The 18,722-nt window shown below is 51.8% G+C and overlaps 1 long non-coding RNA gene across 2 annotated transcripts; it reads left to right on the top strand.

Annotated features, from left to right (window-relative positions):
- Window positions 1-1,274: 1,274 nt before the first annotated feature.
- On the top strand, window positions 1,275-17,362 carry LOC308610010. Of its 2 annotated transcripts, XR_014014390.1 has the most exons (4): window positions 1,275-1,318; window positions 4,813-4,856; window positions 10,119-10,162; window positions 17,191-17,362. It is a non-coding gene; the product is annotated as an uncharacterized lncRNA (long non-coding RNA). The 2 variants fall into 2 exon arrangements; XR_014014391.1 differs by lacking the exon at window positions 17,191-17,362 and having other exon boundaries at window positions 10,119-10,287.
- The last annotated feature ends 1,360 nt before the right edge of the window (window positions 17,363-18,722 follow it).

Below are 18,722 nucleotides of genomic sequence, written 5' to 3'. Positions count from 1 at the left end.
AACTCCTAGCAAGGCACAGGCGACCACCTGGATTCATAGGAGAAAACTCACTTTCTTCCCTGAGGCATTCCTAGCAGTGACTAGAAGACGGCTAACAGCACTATCTTTCAGTCAGCCTTGAGGCTGCCACTATGTACCTCTCAAATGGGGGAAAATACTGCCGTTTTCCAGGCTTCTCAATTACACACCGGATCACCCAGCACATATACATCTCTTCTCTGACAAGCCAAAGGAGGCCCGTGGAACACAATTCGGCCTTCTGCGATGAACCTTTGGGATGCAGTGTATTCTGCGTGTGCTGAATGGCATAATCCTCTAAATGCCCTCAGGAGGCCTAGGTGACTTTGCATGTTCCAAATGCCTAGCATGGCTCACGGTCAATCTCTACTTTATTTCGGGCTGGAACTAAAGTCTACTTTCTGCCTCACTTAGAGAGACGTCGAGCAGGAGACCCCAAAGTGGATTGGAGCCCCGGTGGTTTCCTTCAGGGCAGCTTAGGTGTCCTCAACGTGGCAGACCCGCATGGAAAGAAAGCCGGCCCAAGAACCGTGCTCCTGGGGCTGTTTCAAAGCTGTGGAACGCTAGCCATAGAGAACAGATTAGTTGCCGGCCCTTTCACCTGCATAGTGAGGGATGGTCCCAGAGCCGTGTATCCCTTGATTGTGCTCAGAAGGCTTCTGGTACACGGTGCACTTCCTTGGAAAGAAATGCCCCCGTGAGAGGCTTGAGCGCTGTGAGGCACACTAAAGCTAAAGCCGTCCATTGACTAAGCCTTCCTGGAAACTGGTGCACCCCTGCCTCTGGTAAAGGGAAAATGTGCACCTTACCTCGAGACTAGAGGTCACATTTAGTTGGCACTTTAGCTACAGTATGCTCTGTGCTGAGCTCCCAGGAAGGAAGCGCAAGCGTTTGGTTTCTTTTGCAAAAGCTCACTGCTCCTCAGAGGCATCTGTGGAGTGAACAGTGTCCTGGTGGTGTGGTGTTCAGGCAGCTTGGAAGCTGCATCGAAGTTGCTTTCCAAAGGGGGAGAGTCGGGCTTCTCTCACATGCTCCAGTTTCCAACTTGACCCCACAGCGCCTTTACCAGCACTCTCTGACTGTCTAATGGAGACTTTGGGCCACACGGGGCCTTTCTATGATCACACTTCGTTGCAGGCGGGGACTTTTGCATGCCGTGCATAGCATTAGCTGCTTAATGACTTAGTCAGGCCTAGGTGACTTTGGATCGTCCAAAAGTCTCACAAGTTGACCGGTTTTTCTGATCTTTCTGTCAGGCTGGACCTACAGTGGACCTTGCGTCACGATAGAGAGATGACAGGTAAGAGTTGCCAGGGGGCACTGTAGGCTCAGGGATTCTTTCAGTGCAGTTCAGAGGGCCTCCACAGAGGGAGAGCCTCGTTGAATGTAATACTGGCAAAAACGTTGTCCTGGGGCTGCTTTACAGCGGTAGAAATCAAGCTATGCAAGCTAGGATCAGTTCATTGCCCTTCCCTCTGCAAAGAAAGGGTTGACCCCAACAGCCTGTTCTGCGCTGTGTTGCTCGGAAAACAAAAGGGGACTCACGGCACCCACGCTCACCCTCAGAAGGGAATTCATACGCGTCTCTCTGAGGCCTCCGGAGAGCCGTAGAGGATTTAAAGCACTCTATCGAGTCAGGGTTCATGGAGATGGCTGCACAGCAAACTTTGCTGATAGGAAACGCTCGTGCTTACCTTGAGGCCTTGGGGTCACGTTTACTTTGCAGTTTAGCTAGGGCAAGCGGTGGGGTGAACTCCTAGCAAAGCACAGGCGACCACCTCGATTCATAGGAGAAAACTCACTTTCTTCCCTGAGGCATTCCTAGCAGTGACTAGAAGACGGGTAACAGCACTATCTTTCAGTCAGCCTTGAGGCTGCCACTATGTACCTCTCAAATGGGGGAAAATACTGCCGTTTTCCAGGCTTCTCAATTACACACCGGATCACCCAGCACATATACCTCTCTTCTCTGACAAGCCAAAGGAGGCCCTTGGAACACAATTCGGCCTTCTGCGATGAACCTTTGGGATGCAGTGTATTCTGCGTGTGCTGAATGGCATAATCCTCTAAATGCCCTCAGGAGGCCTAGGTGACTTTGCATGTTCCAAATGCCTAGCAAGGCTCACGGTCAATCTCTACTTTATTTCGGGCTGGACCTAAAGTCTACTTTCTGCCTCACTTAGAGAGACGTCGAGCAGGAGACTCCAAAGTGGATTGGAGCCCCGGTGGTTTCTTTCAGGGCAGCTTAGGTGTCCTCAACGTGGCAGACCCGCATGGAAAGAAAGCCGGCCCAAGAACCGTGCTCCTGGGGCTGTTTCAAAGCTGTGGAACGCTAGCCATAGAGAACAGATTAGTTGCCGGCCCTTTTACCTGCATAGTGAGGGATGGTCCCAGAGCCGTGTATCCCTTGATTGTGCTCAGAAGGCTTCTGGTACACGGTGCACTTCCTTGGAAAGAAATGCCCCCGTGAGAGGCTTGAGCGCTGTGAGGCACACTAAAGCTAAAGCCGTCCATTGACTAAGCCTTCCTGGAAAATGGTGCACCCCTGCCTCGGGTAAAGGGAAAATGTGCACCTTACCTCGAGACTAGAGGTCACATTTAGTTGGCACTTTAGCTACAGTATGCTCTGTGCTGAGCTCCCAGGAAGGAAGCGCAAGCGTTTGGTTTCTTTGGCAAAAGCTCACTGCTCCTCAGAGGCATCTGTGGAGTGAACAGTGTCCTGGTGGTGTGGTGTTCAGGCAGCTTGGAAGCTGCATCGAAGTTGCTTTCCAAAGGGGGAGAGTCGGGCTTCTCTCACATGCTCCAGTTTCCAACTTGACCCCACAGCGCCTTTGCCAGCACTCACTGACTGTCTACTGGAGACTTTGGGCCACACGGGGCCTTTCTATGATCACACTTCGTTGCAGGCGGGGACTTTTGCATGCCGTGCATAGCATTACCTGCTTAATGACTTAGTCAGGCCTAGGTGACTTTGGATCGTCCAAAAGTCTCACAAGTTGACCGGTTTTTCTGTTCTTTCTGTCAGGCTGGACCTACAGTGGACCTTGCGTCACACTAGAGAGATGACAGGTAAGAGTTGCCAGGGGGCTCTGTAGGCTCAGGGATTCTTTCAGTGCAGTTCAGAGGGCCTCCACAGAGGGAGAGCCACGTTGAATGTAATACGGGCAAAAACGTTGTCCTGGGGCTGCTTTACAGCGGTAGAAATCAAGCTATGCAAGCGAGGATCAGTTCATTGCCCTTCCCTCTGCAAAGAAAGGGTTGACCCCAACAGCCTGTTCTGCGCTGTGTTGCTCGGAAAACAAAAGGGGACTCACGGCACTCACGCTCACCCTCAGAAGGGAATTCATACGCGACTCTCTGAGGCCTCTGGAGAGCCGTAGAGGAGTTAAAGCACTCTATCGAGTCAGGGTTCATGGAGATGGCTGCACAGCAAACTTTGCTGATAGGAAACGCTCGTGCTTACCTTGAGGCCTGGGGGTCACGTTTACTTCGCACTTTAGCTAGGGCAAGCCGTGGGATGAGCTCCTAGCAAGGCACTGGCGACCACCTGGATTCATAGGAGAAAACTCACTTTCTTCCCTGAGGCATTCCTGGCAGTGACTAGAAGACGGGTAACAGCACTATCTTTCAGTCAGCCTTGAGGCTGCCACTATGTACCTTTCAAATGTGGGAAAATACTGCCTTTTTCCAGGCTTCTCAATTATACACCGGATCACCCAGCACATATACCTCTCTTCTCTGACAAGACAGAGGAGGCCCTTGGAACACAATTCGGCCTTCTGCGATGAACCTTTGGGATGCAGTGTATTCTGCGTGTGCTGAATGGCATAATCCTCTAAATGCCCTCAGGAGGCCTAGGTGACTTTGCATGTTCCAAATGCCTAGCATGGCTCACGGTCAATCTCTACTTTATTTCGGGCTGGAACTAAAGTCTACTTTCTGCCTCACTTAGAGAGACGTCGAGCAGGAGACCCCAAAGTGGATTGGAGCCCCGGTGGTTTCCTTCAGGGCAGCTTAGGTGTCCTCAACGTGGCCGACCCGCATGGAAAGAAAGCCGGCCCAAGAACCGTGCTCCTGGGGCTGTTTCAAAGCTGTGGAACGCTAGCCATAGAGAACAGATTAGTTGCCGGCCCTTTCACCTGCATAGTGAGGGATGGTCCCAGAGCCGTGTATCCCTTGATTGTGCTCAGAAGGCTTCTGGTACACGGTGCACTTCCTTGGAAAGAAATGCCCCCGTGAGAGGCTTGAGCGCTGTGAGGCACACTAAAGCTAAAGCCGTCCATTGACTAAGCCTTCCTGGAAACTGGTGCACCCCTGCCTCTGGTAAAGGGAAAATGTGCACCTTACCTCGAGACTAGAGGTCACATTTAGTTGGCACTTTAGCTACAGTATGCTCTGTGCTGAGCTCCCAGGAAGGAAGCGCAAGCGTTTGGTTTCTTTTGCAAAAGCTCACTGCTCCTCAGAGGCATCTGTGGAGTGAACAGTGTCCTGGTGGTGTGGTGTTCAGGCAGCTTGGAAGCTGCATCGAAGTTGCTTTCCAAAGGGGGAGAGTCGGGCTTCTCTCACATGCTCCAGTTTCCAACTTGACCCCACAGCGCCTTTACCAGCACTCTCTGACTGTCTAATGGAGACTTTGGGCCACACGGGGCCTTTCTATGATCACACTTCGTTGCAGGCGGGGACTTTTGCATGCCGTGCATAGCATTAGCTGCTTAATGACTTAGTCAGGCCTAGGTGACTTTGGATCGTCCAAAAGTCTCACAAGTTGACCGGTTTTTCTGATCTTTCTGTCAGGCTGGACCTACAGTGGACCTTGCGTCACGATAGAGAGATGACAGGTAAGAGTTGCCAGGGGGCACTGTAGGCTCAGGGATTCTTTCAGTGCAGTTCAGAGGGCCTCCACAGAGGGAGAGCCTCGTTGAATGTAATACTGGCAAAAACGTTGTCCTGGGGCTGCTTTACAGCGGTAGAAATCAAGCTATGCAAGCTAGGATCAGTTCATTGCCCTTCCCTCTGCAAAGAAAGGGTTGACCCCAACAGCCTGTTCTGCGCTGTGTTGCTCGGAAAACAAAAGGGGACTCACGGCACCCACGCTCACCCTCAGAAGGGAATTCATACGCGTCTCTCTGAGGCCTCCGGAGAGCCGTAGAGGATTTAAAGCACTCTATCGAGTCAGGGTTCATGGAGATGGCTGCACAGCAAACTTTGCTGATAGGAAACGCTCGTGCTTACCTTGAGGCCTTGGGGTCACGTTTACTTTGCAGTTTAGCTAGGGCAAGCGGTGGGGTGAACTCCTAGCAAAGCACAGGCGACCACCTCGATTCATAGGAGAAAACTCACTTTCTTCCCTGAGGCATTCCTAGCAGTGACTAGAAGACGGGTAACAGCACTATCTTTCAGTCAGCCTTGAGGCTGCCACTATGTACCTCTCAAATGGGGGAAAATACTGCCGTTTTCCAGGCTTCTCAATTACACACCGGATCACCCAGCACATATACCTCTCTTCTCTGACAAGCCAAAGGAGGACCTTGGAACACAATTCGGCCTTCTGCGATGAACCTTTGGGATGCAGTGTATTCTGCGTGTGCTGAATGGCATAATCCTCTAAATGCCCTCAGGAGGCCTAGGTGACTTTGCATGTTCCAAATGCCTAGCAAGGCTCACGGTCAATCTCTACTTTATTTCGGGCTGGACCTAAAGTCTACTTTCTGCCTCACTTAGAGAGACGTCGAGCAGGAGACTCCAAAGTGGATTGGAGCCCCGGTGGTTTCTTTCAGGGCAGCTTAGGTGTCCTCAACGTGGCAGACCCGCATGGAAAGAAAGCCGGCCCAAGAACCGTGCTCCTGGGGCTGTTTCAAAGCTGTGGAACGCTAGCCATAGAGAACAGATTAGTTGCCGGCCCTTTTACCTGCATAGTGAGGGATGGTCCCAGAGCCGTGTATCCCTTGATTGTGCTCAGAAGGCTTCTGGTACACGGTGCACTTCCTTGGAAAGAAATGCCCCCGTGAGAGGCTTGAGCGCTGTGAGGCACACTAAAGCTAAAGCCGTCCATTGACTAAGCCTTCCTGGAAAATGGTGCACCCCTGCCTCGGGTAAAGGGAAAATGTGCACCTTACCTCGAGACTAGAGGTCACATTTAGTTGGCACTTTAGCTACAGTATGCTCTGTGCTGAGCTCCCAGGAAGGAAGCGCAAGCGTTTGGTTTCTTTGGCAAAAGCTCACTGCTCCTCAGAGGCATCTGTGGAGTGAACAGTGTCCTGGTGGTGTGGTGTTCAGGCAGCTTGGAAGCTGCATCGAAGTTGCTTTCCAAAGGGGGAGAGTCGGGCTTCTCTCACATGCTCCAGTTTCCAACTTGACCCCACAGCGCCTTTGCCAGCACTCACTGACTGTCTACTGGAGACTTTGGGCCACACGGGGCCTTTCTATGATCACACTTCGTTGCAGGCGGGGACTTTTGCATGCCGTGCATAGCATTACCTGCTTAATGACTTAGTCAGGCCTAGGTGACTTTGGATCGTCCAAAAGTCTCACAAGTTGACCGGTTTTTCTGTTCTTTCTGTCAGGCTGGACCTACAGTGGACCTTGCGTCACACTAGAGAGATGACAGGTAAGAGTTGCCAGGGGGCTCTGTAGGCTCAGGGATTCTTTCAGTGCAGTTCAGAGGGCCTCCACAGAGGGAGAGCCACGTTGAATGTAATACGGGCAAAAACGTTGTCCTGGGGCTGCTTTACAGCGGTAGAAATCAAGCTATGCAAGCGAGGATCAGTTCATTGCCCTTCCCTCTGCAAAGAAAGGGTTGACCCCAACAGCCTGTTCTGCGCTGTGTTGCTCGGAAAACAAAAGGGGACTCACGGCACTCACGCTCACCCTCAGAAGGGAATTCATACGCGACTCTCTGAGGCCTCTGGAGAGCCGTAGAGGAGTTAAAGCACTCTATCGAGTCAGGGTTCATGGAGATGGCTGCACAGCAAACTTTGCTGATAGGAAACGCTCGTGCTTACCTTGAGGCCTGGGGGTCACGTTTACTTCGCACTTTAGCTAGGGCAAGCCGTGGGATGAGCTCCTAGCAAGGCACTGGCGACCACCTGGATTCATAGGAGAAAACTCACTTTCTTCCCTGAGGCATTCCTGGCAGTGACTAGAAGACGGGTAACAGCACTATCTTTCAGTCAGCCTTGAGGCTGCCACTATGTACCTTTCAAATGTGGGAAAATACTGCCTTTTTCCAGGCTTCTCAATTATACACCGGATCACCCAGCACATATACCTCTCTTCTCTGACAAGACAGAGGAGGCCCTTGGAACACAATTCGGCCTTCTGCGATGAACCTTTGGGATGCAGTGTATTCTGCGTGTGCTGAATGGCATAATCCTCTAAATGCCCTCAGGAGGCCTAGGTGACTTTGCATGTTCCAAATGCCTAGCAAGGCTCACGGTCAATCTCTACTTTATTTCGGGCTGGACCTAAAGTCTACTTTCTGCCTCACTTAGAGAGACGTCGAGCAGGAGACCCCAAAGTGGATTGGAGCCCCGGTGGTTTCTTTCAGGGCAGCTTAGGTGTCCTAACGTGGCAGACCCGCATGGAAAGAAAGCCGGCCCAAGAACCGTGCTCCTGGGGCTGTTTCAAAGCTGTGGAACGCTAGCCATAGAGAACAGATTAGTTGCCGGCCCTTTCACCTGTATAGTGAGTGTTGGTCCCACAGCCGTGTATCCCTTGATTGTGCTCAGAAGGCTTCTGGTACACGGTGCAATTCCCTGGAAAGAAATGCCCCCGTGAGAGGCTTGAGCGCTGTGAGGCATACAAAAGCTAAAGCCGTCCATTGACTAAGCCTTCTGGAAACTGGTGCTCCCCTGCCTCTGGTAAAGGGAAAATGTGCACCTTACCTCGAGACTAGAGGTCACATTTAGTTGGCACTTTAGCTACAGTATGCTCTGGGCTGAGCTCCCAGGAAGGAAGCGCAAGCGTTCGGTTTCTTTTGCAAAAGCTCACTGCTCCTCAGAGGCATCTGTGGAGTGAACAGTGTCCTGGTGGAGTGGTGTTCAGGCAGCTTGGAAGCTGCATCGAAGTTGCTTTCCAAAGGGGGAGAGTCGGGCTTCTCCCACATGCTCCAGTTTCCAACTTGACCCCACAGCGCCTTTACCAGCACTCTCTGACTGTCTAATGGAGACTTTCGGCGACACGGGGCCTTTCTATGATCACACTTCGTTGCAGGCGGGGACTTTTGCATGCCGTGCATAGCATTACCTGCTTAATGACTTAGTCAGGCCTAGGTGACTTTGGATCGTCCAAAAGTCTCACAAGTTGACCGGTTTTTCTGTTCTTTCTGTCAGGCTGGACCTACAGTGGACCTTGCGTCACAATAGAGAGATGACATGTAAGAGTTGCCAGGGGGCTCTGTAGGCTCAGGGATTCTTTCAGTGCAGTTCAGAGGGCCTCCACAGAGGGAGAGCCTCGTTGAATGTAATACTGGCAAAAACGTTGTCCTGGGGCTGCTTTACAGCGGTAGAAATCAAGCTATGCAAGCGAGGATCAGTTCATTGCCCTTCCCTCTGCATAGAAAGGGTTGACCCCAACAGCCTGTTCTGCGCTGTGTTGCTCGGAAAACAAAAAGGGGACTCACGGCACCCACGCTCTCCCTCAGAAGGGAATTCATACGCGTCTCTCTGAGGCCTCCGGAGAGCCGTAGAGGATTTAAAGCACTCTATCGAGTCAGGGTTCATGGAGATGGCTGCACAGCAAACTTTGCTGATAGGAAACGCTCGTGCTTACCTTGAGGCCTGGGGGTCACGTTTACTTCGCACTTTAGCTAGGGCAAGCGGTGGGGTGAACTCCTAGCAAGGCACAGGCGACCACCTGGATTCATAGGAGAAAACTCACTTTCTTCCCTGAGGCATTCCTAGCAGTGACTAGAAGACGGCTAACAGCACTATCTTTCAGTCAGCCTTGAGGCTGCCACTATGTACCTCTCAAATGGGGGAAAATACTGCCGTTTTCCAGGCTTCTCAATTACACACCGGATCACCCAGCACATATACATCTCTTCTCTGACAAGCCAAAGGAGGCCCGTGGAACACAATTCGGCCTTCTGCGATGAACCTTTGGGATGCAGTGTATTCTGCGTGTGCTGAATGGCATAATCCTCTAAATGCCCTCAGGAGGCCTAGGTGACTTTGCATGTTCCAAATGCCTAGCATGGCTCACGGTCAATCTCTACTTTATTTCGGGCTGGAACTAAAGTCTACTTTCTGCCTCACTTAGAGAGACGTCGAGCAGGAGACCCCAAAGTGGATTGGAGCCCCGGTGGTTTCCTTCAGGGCAGCTTAGGTGTCCTCAACGTGGCAGACCCGCATGGAAAGAAAGCCGGCCCAAGAACCGTGCTCCTGGGGCTGTTTCAAAGCTGTGGAACGCTAGCCATAGAGAACAGATTAGTTGCCGGCCCTTTCACCTGCATAGTGAGGGATGGTCCCAGAGCCGTGTATCCCTTGATTGTGCTCAGAAGGCTTCTGGTACACGGTGCACTTCCTTGGAAAGAAATGCCCCCGTGAGAGGCTTGAGCGCTGTGAGGCACACTAAAGCTAAAGCCGTCCATTGACTAAGCCTTCCTGGAAACTGGTGCACCCCTGCCTCTGGTAAAGGGAAAATGTGCACCTTACCTCGAGACTAGAGGTCACATTTAGTTGGCACTTTAGCTACAGTATGCTCTGTGCTGAGCTCCCAGGAAGGAAGCGCAAGCGTTTGGTTTCTTTTGCAAAAGCTCACTGCTCCTCAGAGGCATCTGTGGAGTGAACAGTGTCCTGGTGGTGTGGTGTTCAGGCAGCTTGGAAGCTGCATCGAAGTTGCTTTCCAAAGGGGGAGAGTCGGGCTTCTCTCACATGCTCCAGTTTCCAACTTGACCCCACAGCGCCTTTACCAGCACTCTCTGACTGTCTAATGGAGACTTTGGGCCACACGGGGCCTTTCTATGATCACACTTCGTTGCAGGCGGGGACTTTTGCATGCCGTGCATAGCATTAGCTGCTTAATGACTTAGTCAGGCCTAGGTGACTTTGGATCGTCCAAAAGTCTCACAAGTTGACCGGTTTTTCTGATCTTTCTGTCAGGCTGGACCTACAGTGGACCTTGCGTCACGATAGAGAGATGACAGGTAAGAGTTGCCAGGGGGCACTGTAGGCTCAGGGATTCTTTCAGTGCAGTTCAGAGGGCCTCCACAGAGGGAGAGCCACGTTGAATGTAATACTGGCAAAAACGTTGTCCTGGGGCTGCTTTACAGCGGTAGAAATCAAGCTATGCAAGCTAGGATCAGTTCATTGCCCTTCCCTCTGCAAAGAAAGGGTTGACCCCAACAGCCTGTTCTGCGCTGTGTTGCTCGGAAAACAAAAGGGGACTCACGGCACCCACGCTCACCCTCAGAAGGGAATTCATACGCGTCTCTCTGAGGCCTCCGGAGAGCCGTAGAGGATTTAAAGCACTCTATCGAGTCAGGGTTCATGGAGATGGCTGCACAGCAAACTTTGCTGATAGGAAACGCTCGTGCTTACCTTGAGGCCTTGGGGTCACGTTTACTTCGCAGTTTAGCTAGGGCAAGCGGTGGGGTGAACTCCTAGCAAAGCACAGGCGACCACCTCGATTCATAGGAGAAAACTCACTTTCTTCCCTGAGGCATTCCTAGCAGTGACTAGAAGACGGGTAACAGCACTATCTTTCAGTCAGCCTTGAGGCTGCCACTATGTACCTCTCAAATGGGGGAAAATACTGCCGTTTTCCAGGCTTCTCAATTACACACCGGATCACCCAGCACATATACCTCTCTTCTCTGACAAGCCAAAGGAGGCCCTTGGAACACAATTCGGCCTTCTGCGATGAACCTTTGGGATGCAGTGTATTCTGCGTGTGCTGAATGGCATAATCCTCTAAATGCCCTCAGGAGGCCTAGGTGACTTTGCATGTTCCAAATGCCTAGCAAGGCTCACGGTCAATCTCTACTTTATTTCGGGCTGGACCTAAAGTCTACTTTCTGCCTCACTTAGAGAGACGTCGAGCAGGAGACTCCAAAGTGGATTGGAGCCCCGGTGGTTTCTTTCAGGGCAGCTTAGGTGTCCTCAACGTGGCAGACCCGCATGGAAAGAAAGCCGGCCCAAGAACCGTGCTCCTGGGGCTGTTTCAAAGCTGTGGAACGCTAGCCATAGAGAACAGATTAGTTGCCGGCCCTTTTACCTGCATAGTGAGGGATGGTCCCAGAGCCGTGTATCCCTTGATTGTGCTCAGAAGGCTTCTGGTACACGGTGCACTTCCTTGGAAAGAAATGCCCCCGTGAGAGGCTTGAGCGCTGTGAGGCACACTAAAGCTAAAGCCGTCCATTGACTAAGCCTTCCTGGAAAATGGTGCACCCCTGCCTCGGGTAAAGGGAAAATGTGCACCTTACCTCGAGACTAGAGGTCACATTTAGTTGGCACTTTAGCTACAGTATGCTCTGTGCTGAGCTCCCAGGAAGGAAGCGCAAGCGTTTGGTTTCTTTGGCAAAAGCTCACTGCTCCTCAGAGGCATCTGTGGAGTGAACAGTGTCCTGGTGGTGTGGTGTTCAGGCAGCTTGGAAGCTGCATCGAAGTTGCTTTCCAAAGGGGGAGAGTCGGGCTTCTCTCACATGCTCCAGTTTCCAACTTGACCCCACAGCGCCTTTGCCAGCACTCACTGACTGTCTACTGGAGACTTTGGGCCACACGGGGCCTTTCTATGATCACACTTCGTTGCAGGCGGGGACTTTTGCATGCCGTGCATAGCATTACCTGCTTAATGACTTAGTCAGGCCTAGGTGACTTTGGATCGTCCAAAAGTCTCACAAGTTGACCGGTTTTTCTGTTCTTTCTGTCAGGCTGGACCTACAGTGGACCTTGCGTCACACTAGAGAGATGACAGGTAAGAGTTGCCAGGGGGCTCTGTAGGCTCAGGGATTCTTTCAGTGCAGTTCAGAGGGCCTCCACAGAGGGAGAGCCACGTTGAATGTAATACGGGCAAAAACGTTGTCCTGGGGCTGCTTTACAGCGGTAGAAATCAAGCTATGCAAGCGAGGATCAGTTCATTGCCCTTCCCTCTGCAAAGAAAGGGTTGACCCCAACAGCCTGTTCTGCGCTGTGTTGCTCGGAAAACAAAAGGGGACTCACGGCACCCACGCTCACCCTCAGAAGGGAATTCATACGCGACTCTCTGAGGCCTCTGGAGAGCCGTAGAGGAGTTAAAGCACTCTATCGAGTCAGGGTTCATGGAGATGGCTGCACAGCAAACTTTGCTGATAGGAAACGCTCGTGCTTACCTTGAGGCCTGGGGGTCACGTTTACTTCGCACTTTAGCTAGGGCAAGCCGTGGGATGAGCTCCTAGCAAGGCACTGGCGACCACCTGGATTCATAGGAGAAAACTCACTTTCTTCCCTGAGGCATTCCTGGCAGTGACTAGAAGACGGGTAACAGCACTATCTTTCAGTCAGCCTTGAGGCTGCCACTATGTACCTTTCAAATGTGGGAAAATACTGCCTTTTTCCAGGCTTCTCAATTATACACCGGATCACCCAGCACATATACCTCTCTTCTCTGACAAGACAGAGGAGGCCCTTGGAACACAATTCGGCCTTCTGCGATGAACCTTTGGGATGCAGTGTATTCTGCGTGTGCTGAATGGCATAATCCTCTAAATGCCCTCAGGAGGCCTAGGTGACTTTGCATGTTCCAAATGCCTAGCAAGGCTCACGGTCAATCTCTACTTTATTTCGGGCTGGACCTAAAGTCTACTTTCTGCCTCACTTAGAGAGACGTCGAGCAGGAGACCCCAAAGTGGATTGGAGCCCCGGTGGTTTCTTTCAGGGCAGCTTAGGTGTCCTAACGTGGCAGACCCGCATGGAAAGAAAGCCGTCCCAAGAACCGTGCTCCTGGGGCTGTTTCAAAGCTGTGGAACGCTAGCCATAGAGAACAGATTAGTTGCCGGCCCTTTCACCTGTATAGTGAGTGTTGGTCCCACAGCCGTGTATTCCTTGATTGTGCTCAGAAGGCTTCTGGTACACGGTGCAATTCCCTGGAAAGAAATGCCCCCGTGAGAGGCTTGAGCGCTGTGAGGCATACAAAAGCTAAAGCCGTCCATTGACTAAGCCTTCTGGAAACTGGTGCACCCCTGCCTCTGGTAAAGGGAAAATGTGCACCTTACCTCGAGACTAGAGGTCACATTTAGTTGGCACTTTAGCTACAGTATGCTCTGGGCTGAGCTCCCAGGAAGGAAGCGCAAGCGTTCGGTTTCTTTTGCAAAAGCTCCCTGCTCCTCAGAGGCATCTGTGGAGTGAACAGTGTCCTGGTGGTGTGGTGTTCAGGCAGCTTGGAAGCTGCATCGAAGTTGCTTTCCAAAGGGGGAGAGTCGGGCTTCTCCCACATGCTCCAGTTTCCAACTTGACCCCACAGCGCCTTTACCAGCACTCTCTGACTGTCTAATGGAGACTTTCGGCCACACGGGGCCTTTCTATGATAACACTTCGTTGCAGGCGGGGACTTTTGCATGCCGTGCATAGCATTACCTGCTTAATGACTTAGTCAGGCCTAGGTGACTTTGGATCGTCCAAAAGTCTCACAAGTTGACCGGTTTTTCTGTTCTTTCTGTCAGGCTGGACCTACAGTGGACCTTGCGTCACAATAGAGAGATGACAGGTAAGAGTTGCCAGGGGGCACTGTAGGCTCAGGGATTCTTTCAGTGCAGTTCAGAGGGCCTCCACAGAGGGAGAGCCACGTTGAATGTAATACTGGCTAAAACGTTGTCCTGGGGCTGCTTTACAGCGGTAGAAATCAAGCTATGCAAGCGAGGATCAGTTCATTGCCCTTCCCTCTGCAAAGAAAGGGTTGACCCCAACAGCCTGTTCTGCACTGTGTTGCTCGGAAAACAAAAAGGGGACTCACGGCACCCACGCTCTCCCTCAGAAGGGAATTCATACGCGTCTCTGTGAGGCCTCCGGAGAGCCGTAGAGGATTTAAAGCACTCTATTGAGTCAGGGTTCATGGAGATGGCTGCACAGCAAACTTTGCTGATAGGAAACGCTCGTGCTTACCTTGAGGCCTGGGGGTCACGTTTACTTCGCAGTTTAGCTAGGGCAAGCGGTGGGGTGAACTCCTAGCAAGGCACAGGCGACCACCTGGATTCATAGGAGAAAACTCACTTTCTTCCCTGAGGCATTCCTAGCAGTGACTAGAAGACGGGTAACAGCACTGTCTTTCAGTCAGCCTTGAGGCTGCCATTATGTACCTCTCAACTGTGGGAAAATACTGCCGTTTTCCAGGCTTCTCAATTACACACCGGATCACCCAGCACATATACCTCTCTTCTCTGACAAGCCAAAGGAGGCCCTTGGAACACAATTCGGCCTTCTGCGATGAACCTTTGGGATGCAGTGTATTCTGCGTGTGCTGAATGGCATAATCCTCTAAATGCCCTCAGGAGGCCTAGGTGACTTTGCATGTTCCAAATGCCTAGCAAAGCTCACGGTCAATCTCTACTTTATTTCGGGCTGGACCTAAAGTCTACTTTCTGCCTCACTTAGAGAGACGTCGAGCAGGAGACCCCAAAGTGGATTGGAGCCCCGGTGGTTTCCTTCAGGGCAGCTTAGGTGTCCTCAACCTGGCAGACCCGCATGGAAAGAAAGCCGGCCCAAGAACCGTGCTCCTGGGGCTGTTTCAAAGCTGTGGAACGCTAGCCATAGAGAACAGATTAGTTGCCGGCCCTTTCACCTGCATAGTGAGGGATGGTCCCAGAGCCGTGTATCCCTTGATTGTGCTCAGAAGGCTTCTGGTACACGGTGCACTTTCGTGGAAAGAAATGCCCCCGTGAGAGGCTTGAGCGCTGTGAGGCACACTAAAGCTAAAGCCGTCCATTGACCAAGCCTTCTGGAAACTGGTGCAACCCTGCCTCTGGTAAAGGGAAAATGTGCACCTTACCTCGAGACTAGAGGTCACATTTAGTTGGCACTTTAGCTACAGTATGCTCTGGGCTGAGCTCCCAGGAAGGAAGGGCAAGCGTTTGGTTTCTTTTGCAAAAGCTCACTGCTCCTCAGAGGCATCTGTGGAGTGAACAGTGTCCTGGTGGTGTGGTGTTCAGGCAGCTTGGAAGCTGCATCGAAGTTGCTTTCCAAAGGGGGAGAGTCGGGCTTCTCTCACATGCTCCAGTTTCCAACTTGACCCCACAGCGCCTTTATCAGCACTCACTGACTGTCTACTGGAGACTTTGGGCCACACGGGGCCTTTCTATGATCACACTTCGTTGCAGGCGGGGACTTTTGCATGCCGTGCATAGCATTACCTGCTTAATGACTTAGTCAGGCCTAGGTGACTTTGGATCGCCCAAAAGTCTCACAAGTTGACCGGTTTTTCTGTTCTTTCTGTCAGGCTGGACCTACAGTGGACCTTGCGTCACAATAGAGAGATGACAGGTAAGAGTTGCCAGGGGGCACTGTAGGCTCAGGGATTCTTTCAGTGCAGTTCAGAGGGCCTCCACAGAGGGAGAGCCACGTTGAATGTAATACTGGCTAAAACGTTGTCCTGGGGCTGCTTTACAGCGGTAGAAATCAAGCTATGCAAGCTAGGATCAGTTCATTGCCCTTCCCTCTGCATAGAAAGGGTTGACCCCAACAGCCTGTTCTGCGCTGTGTTGCTCGGAAAACAAAAAGGGGACTCACGGCACCCACGCTCTCCCTCAGAAGGGAATTCATACGCGTCTCTCTGAGGCCTCCGGAGAGCCGTAGAGGATTTAAAGCACTCTATCGAGTCAGGGTTCATGGAGATGGCTGCACAGCAAACTTTGCTGATAGGAAACGCTCGTGCTTACCTTGAGGCCTGGGGGTCACGTTTACTTCAAGTTTAGCTAGGGCAAGCGGTGGGGTGAACTCCTAGCGAAGCACAGGCGACCTCCTGGATTCATAGGAGAAAACTCACTTTCTTCCCTGAGGCATTCCTAGCAGTGACTAGAAGACGGGTAACAGCACTGTCTTTCAGTCAGCCTTGAGTCCGCCACTATCTACCTTTCAAATGGGGGAAAATACTGCCTTTTTCCAGGCTTCTCAATTATACACCGGATCACCCAGCACATATACTTCTCTTCTCTGACAAGCCAAAGGAGGCCCTTGGAACACAATTCGGCCTTCTGCGAGGAAACTTTGGGATGCATTGTGTTCTGCATGTGCTGAATGGCATAATCCTCTAAATGCCCTCAGGAGTCCAAGGTGACTTTGCATGTTCCAAATGCCTAGCAAGGCTCACGGTCAATCTCTACTTTATTTCGGGCTGGACCTAAAGTCTACTTTCTGCCTCACTTAGAGAGACGTCGAGCAGGAGACCCCAAAGTGGATTGGAGCCCCGGTGGTTTCTTTCAAGGCAGCTTAGGTGTCCTAACGTGGCAGACCCGCATGGAAAGAAAGCCGTCCCAAGAACCGTGCTCCTGGGGCTGTTTCAAAGCTGTGGAACGCTAGCCATAGAGAACAGATTAGTTGCCGGCCCTTTCACCTGTATAGTGAGTGTTGGTCCCACAGCCGTGTATTCCTTGATTGTGCTCAGAAGGCTTCTGGTACACGGTGCAATTCCCTGGAAAGAAATGCCCCCGTGAGAGGCTTGAGCGCTGTGAGGCATACAAAAGCTAAAGCCGTCCATTGACTAAGCCTTCTGGAAACTGGTGCACCCCTGCCTCTGGTAAAGGGAAAATGTGCACCTTACCTCGAGACTAGAGGTCACATTTAGTTGGCACTTTAGCTACAGTATGCTCTGGGCTGAGCTCCCAGGAAGGAAGCGCAAGCGTTCGGTTTCTTTTGCAAAAGCTCCCTGCTCCTCAGAGGCATCTGTGGAGTGAACAGTGTCCTGGTGGTGTGGTGTTCAGGCAGCTTGGAAGCTGCATCGAAGTTGCTTTCCAAAGGGGGAGAGTCGGGCTTCTCTCACATGCTCCAGTTTCCAACTTGACCCCACAGCGCCTTTACCAGCACTCTCTGACTGTCTAATGGAGACTTTGGGCCACACGGGGCCTTTCTATGATCACACTTCGTTGCAGGCGGGGACTTTTGCATGCCGTGCATAGCATTAGCTGCTTAATGACTTAGTCAGGCCTAGGTGACTTTGGATCGTCCAAAAGTCTCACAAGTTGACCGGTTTTTCTGATCTTTCTGTCAGGCTGGACCTACAGTGGACCTTGCGTCACGATAGAGAGATGACAGGTAAGAGTTGCCAGGGGGCACTGTAGGCTCAGGGATTCTTTCAGTGCAGTTCAGAGGGCCTCCACAGAGGGAGAGCCACGTTGAATGTAATACTGGCAAAAACGTTGTCCTGGGGCTGCTTTACAGCGGTAGAAATCAAGCTATGCAAGCTAGGATCAGTTCATTGCCCTTCCCTCTGCAAAGAAAGGGTTGACCCCAACAGCCTGTTCTGCGCTGTGTTGCTCGGAAAACAAAAGGGGACTCACGGCACCCACGCTCACCCTCAGAAGGGAATTCATACGCGTCTCTCTGAGGCCTCCGGAGAGCCGTAGAGGATTTAAAGCACTCTATCGAGTCAGGGTTCATGGAGATGGCTGCACAGCAAACTTTGCTGATAGGAAACGCTCGTGCTTACCTTGAGGCCTTGGGGTCACGTTTACTTCGCAGTTTAGCTAGGGCAAGCGGTGGGGTGAACTCCTAGCAAAGCACAGGCGACCACCTCGATTCATAGGAGAAAACTCACTTTCTTCCCTGAGGCATTCCTAGCAGTGACTAGAAGACGGGTAACAGCACTATCTTTCAGTCAGCCTTGAGGCTGCCACTATGTACCTCTCAAATGGGGGAAAATACTGCCGTTTTCCAGGCTTCTCAATTACACACCGGATCACCCAGCACATATACCTCTCTTCTCTGACAAGCCAAAGGAGGCCCTTGGAACACAATTCGGCCTTCTGCGATGAACCTTTGGGATGCAGTGTATTCTGCGTGTGCTGAATGGCATAATCCTCTAAATGCCCTCAGGAGGCCTAGGTGACTTTGCATGTTCCAAATGCCTAGCAAGGCTCACGGTCAATCTCTACTTTATTTCGGGCTGGACCTAAAGTCTACTTTCTGCCTCACTTAGAGAGACGTCGAGCAGGAGACTCCAAAGTGGATTGGAGCCCCGGTGGTTTCTTTCAGGGCAGCTTAGGTGTCCTCAACGTGGCAGACCCGCATGGAAAGAAAGCCGGCCCAAGAACCGTGCTCCTGGGGCTGTTTCAAAGCTGTGGAACGCTAGCCATAGAGAACAGATTAGTTGCCGGCCCTTTTACCTGCATAGTGAGGGATGGTCCCAGAGCCGTGTATCCCTTGATTGTGCTCAGAAGGCTTCTGGTACACGGTGCACTTCCTTGGAAAGAAATGCCCCCGTGAGAGGCTTGAGCGCTGTGAGGCACACTAAAGCTAAAGCCGTCCATTGACTAAGCCTTCCTGGAAAATGGTGCACCCCTGCCTCGGGTAAAGGGAAAATGTGCACCTTACCTCGAGACTAGAGGTCACATTTAGTTGGCACTTTAGCTACAGTATGCTCTGTGCTGAGCTCCCAGGAAGGAAGCGCAAGCGTTTGGTTTCTTTGGCAAAAGCTCACTGCTCCTCAGAGGCATCTGTGGAGTGAACAGTGTCCTGGTGGTGTGGTGTTCAGGCAGCTTGGAAGCTGCATCGAAGTTGCTTTCCAAAGGGGGAGAGTCGGGC

The sequence above is a fragment of the Mesoplodon bidens genome, assembly GCF_964165515.1.
Source record: "Mesoplodon bidens genome assembly, contig: HAP1_SCAFFOLD_804, whole genome shotgun sequence".
Lineage (NCBI taxonomy): Eukaryota > Metazoa > Chordata > Mammalia > Artiodactyla > Ziphiidae > Mesoplodon > Mesoplodon bidens.
The sequence above is the reverse complement of the archived record's forward strand: the minus strand, read 5'-3'. Positions and strand labels throughout refer to the sequence as shown.